This window comes from Haliotis asinina, chromosome 16, assembly GCF_037392515.1.
Source record: "Haliotis asinina isolate JCU_RB_2024 chromosome 16, JCU_Hal_asi_v2, whole genome shotgun sequence".
Classification (NCBI taxonomy): Eukaryota; Metazoa; Mollusca; class Gastropoda; order Lepetellida; family Haliotidae; genus Haliotis; species Haliotis asinina.
In genome coordinates this window covers 17,311,537-17,325,198 of record NC_090295.1, presented here as the reverse complement: position 1 = coordinate 17,325,198, position 13,662 = coordinate 17,311,537, and the positions used below count along the sequence as shown (strand labels likewise).

The following is a 13,662-nucleotide window of genomic DNA, read 5'->3' as shown; positions in this document are numbered from 1 at the left end:
ATATACTGACAATGAAAAGAAAGTATGCACCCAAGTTGATTTGTCTAAAACCAAAACATACAAGAAATGGCTGTTCTGTGGTCATGTATTATATTGATATCATAAGTGATATAAATATTGACAAAAAAGCAATGAAAACATCAGTATGTCTTTTGTATACAAGATGTCTCATCTCTGAGTTCATCATCATCAAAGGCAGAGTAAGGATGGTTTTACAATGCTTTAACAATGTTCCATCAGTATCACAGCAAGGGACAACAGAAATTGGCTTGACATGTTGTGCCCATGTGTGGTATTGAACCGGGTCTTTTAGCATGATGAATGCTATAAGCACAAGGCAACCCAGCCATCCCATGATCACAAAGAAACAAACAACAAAAGTGACCCAAAAAATGTCCACATTAAAAAAAAAATCTGCCAAAGAAATGAGAAACATATAATCTGAAAATATCAGTCTGTGGTAGAATTTCGTGTTTAGATTCTCTTGCCTCTCAGACTTCTTCCCACACTCTACAAGGACATGTGTGAAAAGCCAACAACACTTCTGCAATAACAAATCAACATTTCATTCTGAAACGGAGCTCTTCAATAAACTACCAGATCCAAGCACCCAGTGTGAGTCTCATATATACAATACATCTTGTTTTCAGTGACATTAGTTCACGATGACGGGGAAATTTCAGGGAATAATGTGTTTCATAGGTCAAAGGTCATATCCAATCATTCAGAAGAAATATGACCTCAATCACCAGGTCAAAAGCAACATGTACCAGGGCTGCACTCACTGTGAACCAATCTATTTGCTAATAAGCTAACATCCTGCATGGGTTTTCCATTTGATTTTGATACAAGAACTGGTGCCCAATTGGTTAGCCTTTCAATTCAGTCATATCGAGATATCTGCTTGCTATCTTAATTGCGATCGCTGAATGCCAATGGTCGCACTATCTGCATATCAACCTGATACTGCTGATTCAATTGGTCATAAAGTTTGTTGATAATGGTAAGAGGTGATTTTTTCTTATCGTTCTATCATAACTCTAATGAAAAGAATGCCAGGCTTTATGAGATGGGTTCTGATTACCTTGCATACTTGCTGTAAATTTGTCAAAATTTTTGTTCGTAGGTGTTCTTTAAATATTAAACTTTAAATAATCTATTGACTTATTTCACATGGATTATGAACTTGGGCAAAAGTTCTTTCAAATTGTTTTCTAGAATTTTTGAGTATATTTTGATGGTTTCAGGCATGTGTCAAATTGCATTTCATTTTGCAGTTGGTGTAAATTAAAGGGGTACTGACTGCTCTAGAGTTGGTCAAGGTTGTATGTTATGTTGTGTACATTCAGATTTGAATGTCCAGTAGTTGGGCTTCCCAGTGGAAAGTAATTTGGACAGTTTGAGTCATTTTGTCTCTGATAATTTACATATTTCAAGAATATTTCACTTTTCAGAGGAAATCTGGATCCAATCTGGATCTTTGCCAGTGCTTAAGCTTCTATTGCAAGATATCTGCAGAGGAAACTATCTGAGATATTTGTCATGCTACCTGATTCCACAAATATTCAAACCATCTTATAGATACAGCTTTCAGTGGTAAACACATATTTATTGAATACCTATTACACCACCAAAAGCCAGATTGTACACCACTGAAATAACATAAACATAGTAGGTAATATATACCATGATGAGGTTTACACATGCTTGCTGATGTTTCCTAACTTCGAGCATATATTTCATACGAATCTATACCTTTGAAACATATGCCTGTGAAATACATGTAAATGCAGAGTTGAATGTTGGTGTATTTTAACACCCCTGTAAACGTATGTAAATCTGACAGTCAGATGATGCATAGATTTCAAACGTTGTTCATACGGCTGCCGGATCAACTGAGTATTTCCTAGCATTAGTATATTTGGGTAACACAATCATTTTGTGTGGTGTATTCTCCTTGGTAAATACAACAGTCCAAATTTATAACCAAGAAAATTCTATATTTTATGAAAAGGATAAGTTAAGCCCTTAGAGATATGTCAGTTATGTTTATAGCTAGTATTGTCAGAAGTATACTAATTAATTACTTCTTTATGTTGGTTTTGTAGACTTTGAAAACTATGTAAACAATGTGCTTCTATTCTCGTGTGTTTTTGTGAGATAGGAATATTATCTGTCACAGCTTTGATTACTTTAGCTATAAATGTGATGACTTGCTTCAGGCTGCTTGTACAAGATAGGGGAATGCTCTGTCTTTATAGCCAGTGCCTTTGGGCTTCCTGTTATCAGTGTCCAGCATTTCAGCTGTTTTATCTTAGTATTAATGTGATTTGGAGATAAAAGAATTCCAAATTTCGTGAATTCTGTGATAAAAATCCCAAAATATCGTCCTTGTAAGTGTATAAATATCTAATAAAGGTATGCAATCAGAAAAAAGAGCTTATAAAATGAAGGATAAGATAATTAATGAAGTTTTTACTTTGATAAAGTAACAAAATCCTTATCCGTAACTTTAATTGGGTTGTGATGTTGTGAAAAAATTGACAAGCATTCAATTAGGGTTTCAGTCAGGTTGTACAAAGCACAAAGAGTCAGACAGTGTCTCATAAGATGTGAAAAAAATGAAGTAGAGTTAATCAAATTTTCAGGAACAATTTTTATTTTGTGAGATTCTTTTAATTGTTAAATTACAATTGACCAACAATAATGTCATTCAGCTGAGTGATAAAATAATGGTTCCTTGTTCATTTTGGGTATATTTTTCACAATTATTAAAACAGTTGTTGACTTGGCTAACATTATCATAGTATCCCTGTTACATATTGATCACTGGATTGTCTGGTCCAGGCTTGATGATTTCAAGACTATTGCCATACAGCTGGAAGATTGCCAAGTGTAGTGTACAACTAACAAACAGATTGTAACATTTATTTCCCAATTTAGTTCATTCATGATCGGACCAAACATAATTATCTGAGGGAGAAAGTAAAGCAGGGAAGGAGGCGGATATGTAGGGAGGGAGGGAGAGAGGTTGCCAGAAATTTTATGAGTCCTATGAAGGGATTCAAACCACTGACCATCTGATCTAAGGTGTCCAGCTCAGATGATAACCAAAAGGCAAGGTAAGATAATGTCAGCAAGGTTGAATTAACTTGAGTGACCAGATGAAATTTCTTGCAGTTTATAAGTACTAACAAAAGTACAAGAATGTTTGACTATGCTAATTATGTGAAGCATTTGACCGTCGGAGCCATGCAAATTTACACATAGCAGTGCATGTGATCTTGACTATGGGTTGTCAGAGGCCAGGCAGCTGAGTGGGTTAGATCACTGGGTTTATGTGCTGGCAGTTAGGTACCTCACTCTCAGAGTATGGGCTTGAGTCCTTCAAGGGATTTGTCCAATACCCCAAATCAATAGAATTTATACTTTACTGACAGTGTAATCCCAAATATGTATTATTTATTACGTAACATGCTTATTTTCTACTGAATATAAATTTGTTATTTGATTCTATGTTTGCAATATTCTGGTTGGACAAAATAATTATTCTGGTCTTAATCATCAAAGAAATAAATTTGTCATTTTAATTCAAAATGCAAATAGGCAAATGATGAAGAGATGAAAGAGAGAGAGATTGAAACCTTTGATACCAGGGCGAAGATGTTTTTGGTTTGAATTCTTCGTTGATGTCATGGAAACTTAATATTACCAGAAACAGTTTTTCCTACATATCATCTTCAGACAGCGTGGCTTAGATTTCCCCCTTTCTATTAAAAAACTATCAATCATAGGTATGAACTGCATGTAGCACTTTGCCCACTCAGTTGAAAGTTTGATAATTATTCATATTTTGTCAGTTAACAATCCATGAATAACAAAACAGTGTTATTATCCACCTGTCAAAATGCACTTGGCCTTGATATCAAATAATCATTAAAAATTAGAATTATTTCTTTGGTCGTCAGAGAAGAAGAGGATAAATAATTCATTTCCTCAGTCTTGGTAATCTGAAGCTGCCAAAACAGTACGGTAATCACAGGTAATGAAATGCTGGCTTTAGCAGTTCCATCTCTGGAAGGGTCTGCATCAGCATTCCTATGAATATAAACGACTGATTTGTGCGACTGTTTTGGCAAAATGGAAATGCTGCAGTCCTGGAGAATCTGCATCTGGGTTACTGTAAAAACATGAGATTTGTTTCTGTAGAACCATTAATAGGGAATTGATGAAAGAGACATTGACGCCAAGAAGATTGTTTTTTTGTATGGAATCAATGAATTGGAAATATGATAAGTTGTAAAAATCTTTGAAGGACAGACTCACAGATGGAAGGTTAGTGCTTTATGGCTGGGGAGTATCTGCGGGCAGTTCTGTGAGGTTCCTAGATGTAAATCTGTGGTGCAGTTAGGTGGGTCAGATTTGTCCACAGACAGACAGCCAGCCAGCCAGATGATGATGGTGATGATGATGATGATGATGATGATGATGATGATGATGATGATGATGATGACGACAAAGGCAACAACAGAAATGTAATAATTATTGTATTTCACTAGTTTTGTTTCTTGCCCAACCTTTTTCTTGTTGAATGTTTTTAACCACCCCCATTAATATCAATTTATATGCCTAATCTGGACATCATGTATTTTGAAAACACAAAGGACTGGACATTCATATTAACTATACATCCTTCCATCCTTACTTCACATTTTAAGCAAAAACGGTGCTTTAGTATGTGCTTAGAAAGTTGGACCTGTTTATGTCATAGTTTATGAATGGTCTGGATGTAATTAGAAAAGAACAAAAAAAAAACAATGTGAGCAATGTTCCAAGAAATGTTATTTTGTTACTGTGTTTTTGACTGATTTCAAATAAATTTTGGAAGCTGAAATGTGAGCCATGCATTTTCTTAACTCAGTGAGTGAGTGGTATATACGTCACCCTTTAGCAATATTCCGACAATATCACTGAAGGAGACTCCAGAAATGGGCTTCACACATTGTACCCATGCAGGGAATCGAACATGGGTATGCAGCATGATGATAAGGGAACACTTTAACTGCTGGGCTATTCTACCATCCCCTTCTTTAATTCAATCTATCATTACATACCAGCTTAACAGAACATGGAAGACCACCAATCTTTCACCATTACACATCCCATGTTTGGAGCATATAAACTGAAGTCCTTGAGTCACATCTGTTTTTTTTTGTGCTCAAGTTGCATTAGAACTTCACATTTTTTAATGCTCATTAAGAAGATTTGTGTAAACATTATTTAACTCCTTTTTGGATTTTTTAGCCTGTCCTGTTTGAAGTTTTTCTTTACATTTCAGTGATGTCATACATCTTCAGTGCTTCTCAGAGTATGTTAAATCAATTCTTATCATTATCTTGGCATTTTGAAAAATTTAATAGTTCCATTTTCTAGGTTTTCATTCAAATTTATCTCAGTGATAAATAAGGTTTCTGGAGTCTTTTGTAGACTATTTTGCACACTGAATGCACACTGATATGGATGAGTGAATCGGTCAACACATCAAATCATTGAATTACTACTTATTTGTTATGCTGGATATCTTCTCAATCCTTTTCTTGTCAATTTGTGTTGACTTGATTAAAGAAATAGTTTTTGTAAAGCCAGGGAATTAATGTTTCTGTGTGATGGAGAAATATTCCAGTTCCAAATTGGATTGGATCTTTTCATTTGAAGTATACAAGACATTTTTAGTTAATTAGTTGATGTTTTGTATCTACATTATCATAATTGAATGACCTCTACCATGACCCTTTGACCTTAGCTATGACCTTTTGACCTGCAGACAGCAACAGTTATCTTTACAGTTTTGAATTGACCTCAATTATATGAAAGGGTCAAAGTGTATAAGAACATGCAAATGAAATAAGATTTCTATAGTGCTTGAGTCGAGATGCAATATTTGTGGAATGTCTGGGTCAATATGTGCAAGTTGAGCCACCAGTATTTGCTTGAAATATAATTGGACAAGTTTCAGGGTGTGAATAATTTGTGGTTCATAGTTTAGTTTAGAGAGGAATGAGTGCTTTTCTCAGTGGGAGATCAAACAATGTTCGGCAACTGAGTGCAAACTCAACTTGTGCAGAATTAGCTCTTTGAGAAAGAGGGAATAAAATGTTAATTCAGCTTAATTAATATTCATTGTATCAGTACAATATTGCTGTCTGTTTTGGAAAAAAGATAAATCATTTCTCTAATACAATCTAGTAAGACTTTATTTTTTCATTGTGGTAGTTTTCAATATATCATTTGTATATCTTGATGAACCAGTTAATTGCATGCATTTTGTCCAGTGATAAACCAGACAAACATGTAGAACCCATTTTTTGTAAACAGATGAATATGGTCTTAAAATATGTATTTAGGATGCAAGAAGACACAACACAACACAATAGCTTCACAATCTAACAAAATTAGTAATTTGGTCACAAAAAATGCAAAAAGGATTTCAATTTCAAATGTATGAAGTGTGAACAGAGTTTGTTTCAGAGAACCATAACGTTGTTAAAACATCTTGGTACATGTACAATAGCCAACTACAGCTGTGGTACTTCAGAATGTTGGTTCTTGATGAAAGCGTGTCCGTAATCCTGTGTGTACGCCTAATGAAAATTGTCATGCTGGTTGAAGCTTTAGAGAAATCAGTTTGGAGAGCATACAGCTGTTTCTACAACCAGGCAAGTATCAGTCAGCATTTGTTGCAGCTAATGACAGTACATTATACTCTGGGTAACTCAATAGTGCACTTGCAGATATATTTTTGTGGACTTTGTGTTAGATGCTGGTTGTCCAAGGCACATCAGTTTGTATGGATAGTTAATATTAATCCGGGTCACGATCCATGACAGTGGGTTTATATCCTGTTTTACCTTAATTTGATTGTTGTTATGTCCGCACCGTAATCTTGCTTTTAAATTTATATGTCGTGGATTTGCATCTCAGGTTATGCCTGATTGTAAACCCAAAGTCACTGTGTTTCGTAATCTGATTGGTTGAAAAACATGATCAAATGGTATTTGGTTCCCGGAAACTGCAAAACTTTTCGCTGGGTATTGACACATAGAAACATCACAAACAATTGTTTTGTTGTGTCGTCTACAGTGGTGACATCATTCAAAACATATCGTGACGTAAAGCTGATGTCACTTCACTGCTGTACCCATACTCGATGTAAATGAGAGGTTTACTTTTTCATTAAGTGTCGATAAACGTCATGTGTTGGCCGACGGTGTCGGTTCCTAATGTATTCCTAAAACACCCAAAAGTTGGACAACACATGATGTTTATCTGCTATTTCTGACCCTTGGAATGAACTTATCATGTACATGCCTCAAGATTCAAGATGTTGCAAGATCAATCAAAGTCAATGTTATAGAAGAGATATGTAGTGATTTCTATACCAAACAATCCAATGATCAACAGAATAAGCATGAATCTACACGATTTGCATGTGTCAACCAAGTCATTGAGTCTGACCACCTGATCCCATTAGTCACCTCTCACAACAGGCATGGACTGCTAAAGACCACTTCTGAACTGGATCTTCAAAGGTCCAGTAACTAAGTAATTCTTGGGACTGTGATTCTGGCAACAATTGTCATTCCCTCAATTTTTCTTTAATGCATGGTAATATTAGGGACAAGACGGACGTCGCTTGAGTAGAGCACAGTCACATAGCTAGTGTTGTCTTCATTTAGTGAGAGAGTGGCAGAGTGTCTGAGAGCACTGGTTTGAAAATCTCTGATGACATCAATAACTGAAGAACCCCCAAGGGAACAAGCCAGATGCATCGCTCACACACTCGGCAACTCCTAAATAAATGGTCAGCGTCGCGACCTCTATAATGTGATAATTTTCCTGCTGAGCAAATCCAATTTATAGAAAAATAAATGTATTTGTGGTAAGAAAATTGTCCCACTTTGCCCCATGGAATTATCAAGGTCTTCAGTGAATGTCTTAAACTGCATAGCTTCGAGCATAACAGACTGGCTGCAGAAAAGGATTTGATTTTCAGTGTAGCTGCCCGTGTTTCAACAACTGATTGTACTTTATGTTGCTGCTTTACAGTACCGTTTGTGAATGGAGGGAGGTCCTCTTGTTGTCCTAGTGCACCTGGGATGAGGGCTTTGTGACCTTCTGTATTAAGTCCCATCATTCACTGAGGGAGGCTGCGCAGGATCTTGTCATTGATGTTGCTGGAAAAAGTATATGGGATGTTGGTTTGGATGTTTTCAGAAATGCTGCTGAGGATGTTGCTAGGGACACTGCTGGAGGTGTTAGGGATGTTGCTGAGGTTGTAGCAAGTGTAGGAAATGTTCCTCTGGATGTTGCCCAAGATGTTACCAAGGATGTGGTTAAGGACACCGCTGGAGGTGTTAGGGATGTTGCTGAGGTTGTTGTAGCAAGTGTAGGAAATGTTCCTTTGGATGTTGCCCAAGATGTTGCCAAGGATGTGGTTAAGGACTGGAGTTGTTAGGGATGTTGCTGAGGTTGTAGCAAGTGTAGGAAATGTTCCTCTGGATGTTGCCAAGGATGTGGTTAAGGACACTGCTGGAGGTGTTAGGGATGTTGCTGAGGTTGTTGTAGCAAGTGTAGGAAATGTTCCTTTGGATGCTGTCCAAGATGTTGCCAAGGATGTGGTTAAGGACTGGAGGTGTTTGGGATGTTGTTGAGGTTGCTGGAGAAAGTATAAGGAACGTTGCTTTGGATGTTGTCAGAGATGTTGCTGGATGTTGCAACATATGTTGGAGAGATACTGATGAAGGTGAAAGATGTTGAAAGGGATGCTGTAAGAGTGTTGCTAGGGCTGTAACAAGCATGGCGTTACATTCTAACCCAGACCTTCATGGGTCTATGAGTGTATAGATCAGTGGCAGTATTAACATAGAATTTTGTTAACATTTTACTTTGATCATATCTCTCAAGTTGCTGGATATTTTGTTGGAATGTGCCAAAACTTGTACCACTGTGTAGTTTTATGTTGCCACACAATATGGTGGGTTGTATACTTTCTGGCTAAATTAAAAGAATGATCTGCACAGGAACTGCTTTTAGCAATATTCCAGCAATATCAGTGCAGGGGACACCAGAAATGGGCTGCACACACTGTACCCATGCTCCGAATGGAATCTGGGCCTTCGTCATGACGAGAAAGTCCTTTAAACGCCAGGCAACCACACCGCTTCTAGAAAATAAAATAACATGAAGCACATTGGGTCAAAGAGTCGTGGGGATATTATTTACATATCTGTCGACAACACTATCCGAAAACATATGCCCCACATGTATTGACCGATCAAAAGGAATCCTGTAGTCAAAGACAACACGTATAAAAACAATGTTATACCCATGTCCTTGTGACCTTGATCCAAAACAAATTCACCTTGAGGTCTTTATCAGATATGTTTCAGGAGTTGAATTGCAGTGGTTGTCAAGGATTATGTCACAGATACTCTGAGCTTATTTCCATGTTTTTCATCTGTGCATATTTTGTGAATGTCATCGTCTATTCACTATGGAAACCATGGTGGGTGGTTTGGAAGTAGAAAACATGTCTGAAATTGAATATTTTTTATTTTCCTTTTGCAAAGATTCCCACCAGACATCCATACAATATTTTATGCTGTAAGGATTGTATACTTTTTGCCAGAAGTAGGGGATATTTCAACTTATGTTGTCATCTTCAGATAATTCTTTTTTCTTACATAACTTTGTAAATTTTACTAAAAAGTAAGGAGTACATAGCAGAATGTCAGACAAAGACCCTGAAGGAGAAGGAAGACAAATCCCCTTGACGCTTCATGTCATAATTTGGAAATTTTTTTATATAGTTTGTCTAACTATTGGGAAACCTTCCACTGTTTAGTTAAGTTAACTGGAGGAAATTGTGTCCCTTTCATGAGTGAAGGTGTTAAGTGAATGAGTGAGTTAGTGAGTCCAGTTTTATGCCACACTCAGCAGTATTCCAGCTATATGGCAGTAGTCTGTAACTAATCAGGTCTGGTCCAGACAATCCAGTGATTTACATCAATGTGTGTCGATTTACATAATGGGGTACTGATGACATGTGGGGTCAACCAAGTCAACCACCTGATCCTGTTAGTCACCTCTTACGACAAGCATGTGGTACTGAAGATCAATTCTAACCCAGATCTTCATGACTGATTGTTTGTCAAAAAGTGATGGTTCTGGTTAACATAAAAATTGACTCAAGTATTGCTGTGTTTTTAGAGGCATTAGTATAAAATCTGAAGTGCATCCTGTCTTAATTCCTGCAGTGCTTTTATGGAAAGGATGCTTGTAATTTTTTCCGCATGTATTTTTTTTCTTTTGATCTGAAAATTAATTTTAGTGAGTAAGCATATTTTATGCATATTTGACAATATTCCAGGAATATCACTGCAGGCAACACCAGAAATGGACTTCACAGATTGTACCCATGTGGGGATTTGAACCAGGGTGTTCGATGTAATGAGTGAACACTTTACCTACTTGGCTACCCCGTGGCCACAATGATTTTTTAATGTCTTTTGACTGAAATGTGGAACAAAAGTGACACTTCTGTCTTTAATAATTCAGTTTCAGTTGTCTAGAATAAAAGGAATTTGGTTAATACTAGACAAGACTGGTAAAATATCTTACCATTTATGAGAGGACAGATTCAACCACACAGCATCAATATTGCGCTTTACACAATATTTGATAAATCAAACGAAGGGTTTGAGTGTCATCACACAAAGGTAAGCATTTTGCAGCATTGTTTAAATGCAAGACCTACTGCGGCATTGGCCTTTACTAGTCATCTTTGTAAATAGCAAGGACAAACATATCTGTGTTGGTGAAGTAATTTGTGCAAGCATTTTGAGAAGAATAGGTTCTGTTCATCTCTTCAGTGAGTGGAATGGATGCTGGGTGAGTGAGTGAGTGAGTGGTTAGGTGGGTGTGTTGATGTGTGTTTGGGTAAGTGAGTGAGTGAGCAAGGTCACGTCATATTCAGCTCTCATCAAGCATGCAAAAACAGTATGCCAGGTTATAAAAAGAGAAGAAAGTGTGGATTATATTTCTGGTGTGGGAGTGAGTGAGTGAGTTGCTATTGTTGTCTATTTCTGTTCTAACAATAAAACTAAACTCCATTTTTATTGAGTTTACTGAGGTATGAATAAAAGCAGAAATTTAAAAAAATAAAACACTTGCAGATAGTTTTGGTTTTTGTTGTGAAAATAACCAACTTCAGTGCATGAGAAACATTAAACTTACAAAGCACAGTTTATTACAAAAGATTCTAGGATCCCCAAGATTGCATTTGACATTTATCGGGGTATAAATGTGGAAACTGATGTGAATGAGTTACAATTACACATGTGTGGTTGAACCTTTGTTAAGCAATAAAATTCTGTAGAACCGTCAACAATACATTAAAATATTAGATGTCAGCTGACAGCTGACAATGGTGAGAAAAATATGACTTACTGTTGGTTGTGAATCCATTTAGCTGGAGTTTTATTCACTGATACAACAAAAGAAGAATATCCAGTAAACATTGCCATCATGGTACTGTAAGTTATCACATCGTGTCGCCTCCGGCTCGGGGAATACAACCTTACTCGGGACTGATAAAACCCCGTATCTCCCTCGACACAATGTGATAACTTATACTGTAACTCATGACAAAGATTATTCACTGCTACACTATTTTGATGACAGTTTTGCCACAAGCAGAATTTCACTGTGATAAAAAGATTACACACAACATCCAAACAAACTTTAAGTCTTTTGGCATGTATATTTTTCTCCGTTAGCTATTTTCATGATGAAATTTTTCAAATGGCATCCGAAGTTTAACTACATTATGAAGTGTATTGCAGTATCTTTTGACCTACATTTGGTGATATAATTTCATTTAACCAAGAATAAAAATAATGAGTTTTCCAATAAATATCATTTTATGTGTGCATGTGTTTCTCCAAAGTGATACCTGCACAAGCCATGGTCTGTCATTGCTGTTCCAATGCTCCAATGGTCGGTTACATCAAAAGGGAGAGTCTGATAAACTCGCGTTCCTTTGAGTATTTTTCCAGGATAGCTGTCAAGCCACATTAAACATTATTACACTTACTCTATGACAGGCATATTGATGTGGCTGCTGGCACTCATCTTGGCAATTTTGGAAGAGAATTCCCAGAACTCATGCTTTTTGTAACAGGCAGAATCACCAGCTTTGTTGACAAATGATATCACATCTCAGTAGATTGATGCTCATGACATTGATCACTGGATTGCCTTGTCCAGAATCAATTATTCACAGACCACCAAGAAACAAAACAAGAATAACTATATACTGGTCAAGTTTTTTGGAGAGATGTTTGGGCAGCCTTGTGGTTAAAGTGTTCGCTGCTCATGGCAAGCACCTAGGTTAAATTCTGTGTGAAGACGTGACATTGCTGGAATATGGAGAATAGGGGCATAAACTAAGCTCTCACACTCGCTCACATGACCCATGAAGATCTGGGGCAGAATAGGTCTTCAGCAACCTTGTCATAAAAGGTGACTCAGGATCAGGTGATCAGACTCACTGACTTGGTTGACATATGTCATCAGTCTTCAATTGCACAGTTCAATGCTCATGCTGTTGACCACTGGATTGTCTGTTTCAGACTCGCTGACTTGGTTGACATATGTCATCAGTCTTCAATTGCACAGTTCGATGCTCATGCTGTTGACCTCTGGATTGTCTGGTTCAGGCACAAATATATACAGATTGCCACAAGGCAGGCTAGAATATTGCTGAATGTGGCATACAACTAAACTCACTCACTCAGTCACTCACTCTCACTCGTGAAAACCTCTCAACCATTCACTCACTCAACCATTCATTGAACCACTCAATCACTCATTCCACCACTCAAGTGTCCAAAACTTCAAGTTCTCACTCACTCACTCACCCAACCACCCAACCACCCAACCACTCATCCACCCATCCACCCATCCACCCATCCACCCATGCATGCACGCATGCACTCACTCACCTACCTGATATACAATGCTGATACACAATGCTCACACAACTGGTCATAGAACTCTCATCAAATATGAAGTTGATAGTCTGAAATGCGACTGTAAAACTCAGGAACTATGCTTGGCTAGATCCTGTTTTTCAATAAACCCACATACAGGACGCTTTTTTCAAGTTAAACCCCCAAATTGCTACATGAAATGCCCTATTTATACGGAAATCCGGTTTCCAGAAGCGGAAGGTGAATTTCACAAACCAGTAATTGCCTACCATTATGTTCGTCTTACCAGACAGAGGCAGTGGGCAACAATGTTTGTTTAGTAGGGCATCACGCGTCTGCTGACATGAAATGATCGGGTGGCATTAATCCCTGTGGATTACAATATAGTTGATGGACCGTATCGTCAAATTTTGGCAATACAAAAGTGGGATTTGAAACCAATTTGAAAACAAAATATTGACAATTGCAGAAACTGAATATAGAGAATGTGTATTTTATTGTAGGCTTTTTTGTGAATTTGTATATTTGAATGTGGCAAGGGGAACTAACTCTGGTGGGTATAGTTGGAGATTCAGTATTTTGGAAATGTGTTTATCTGGAATAGATACAT

At 37.2% G+C, this 13,662-nt stretch overlaps 1 protein-coding gene across 7 annotated transcripts in view; it reads left to right on the top strand.

Annotated features, from left to right (window-relative positions):
• LOC137268869 (agrin-like) overlaps positions 1-13,662 on the top strand; it is a 403,012-nt gene that overhangs the window by 199,976 nt on the left and 189,374 nt on the right. The window lies entirely within an intron of this gene.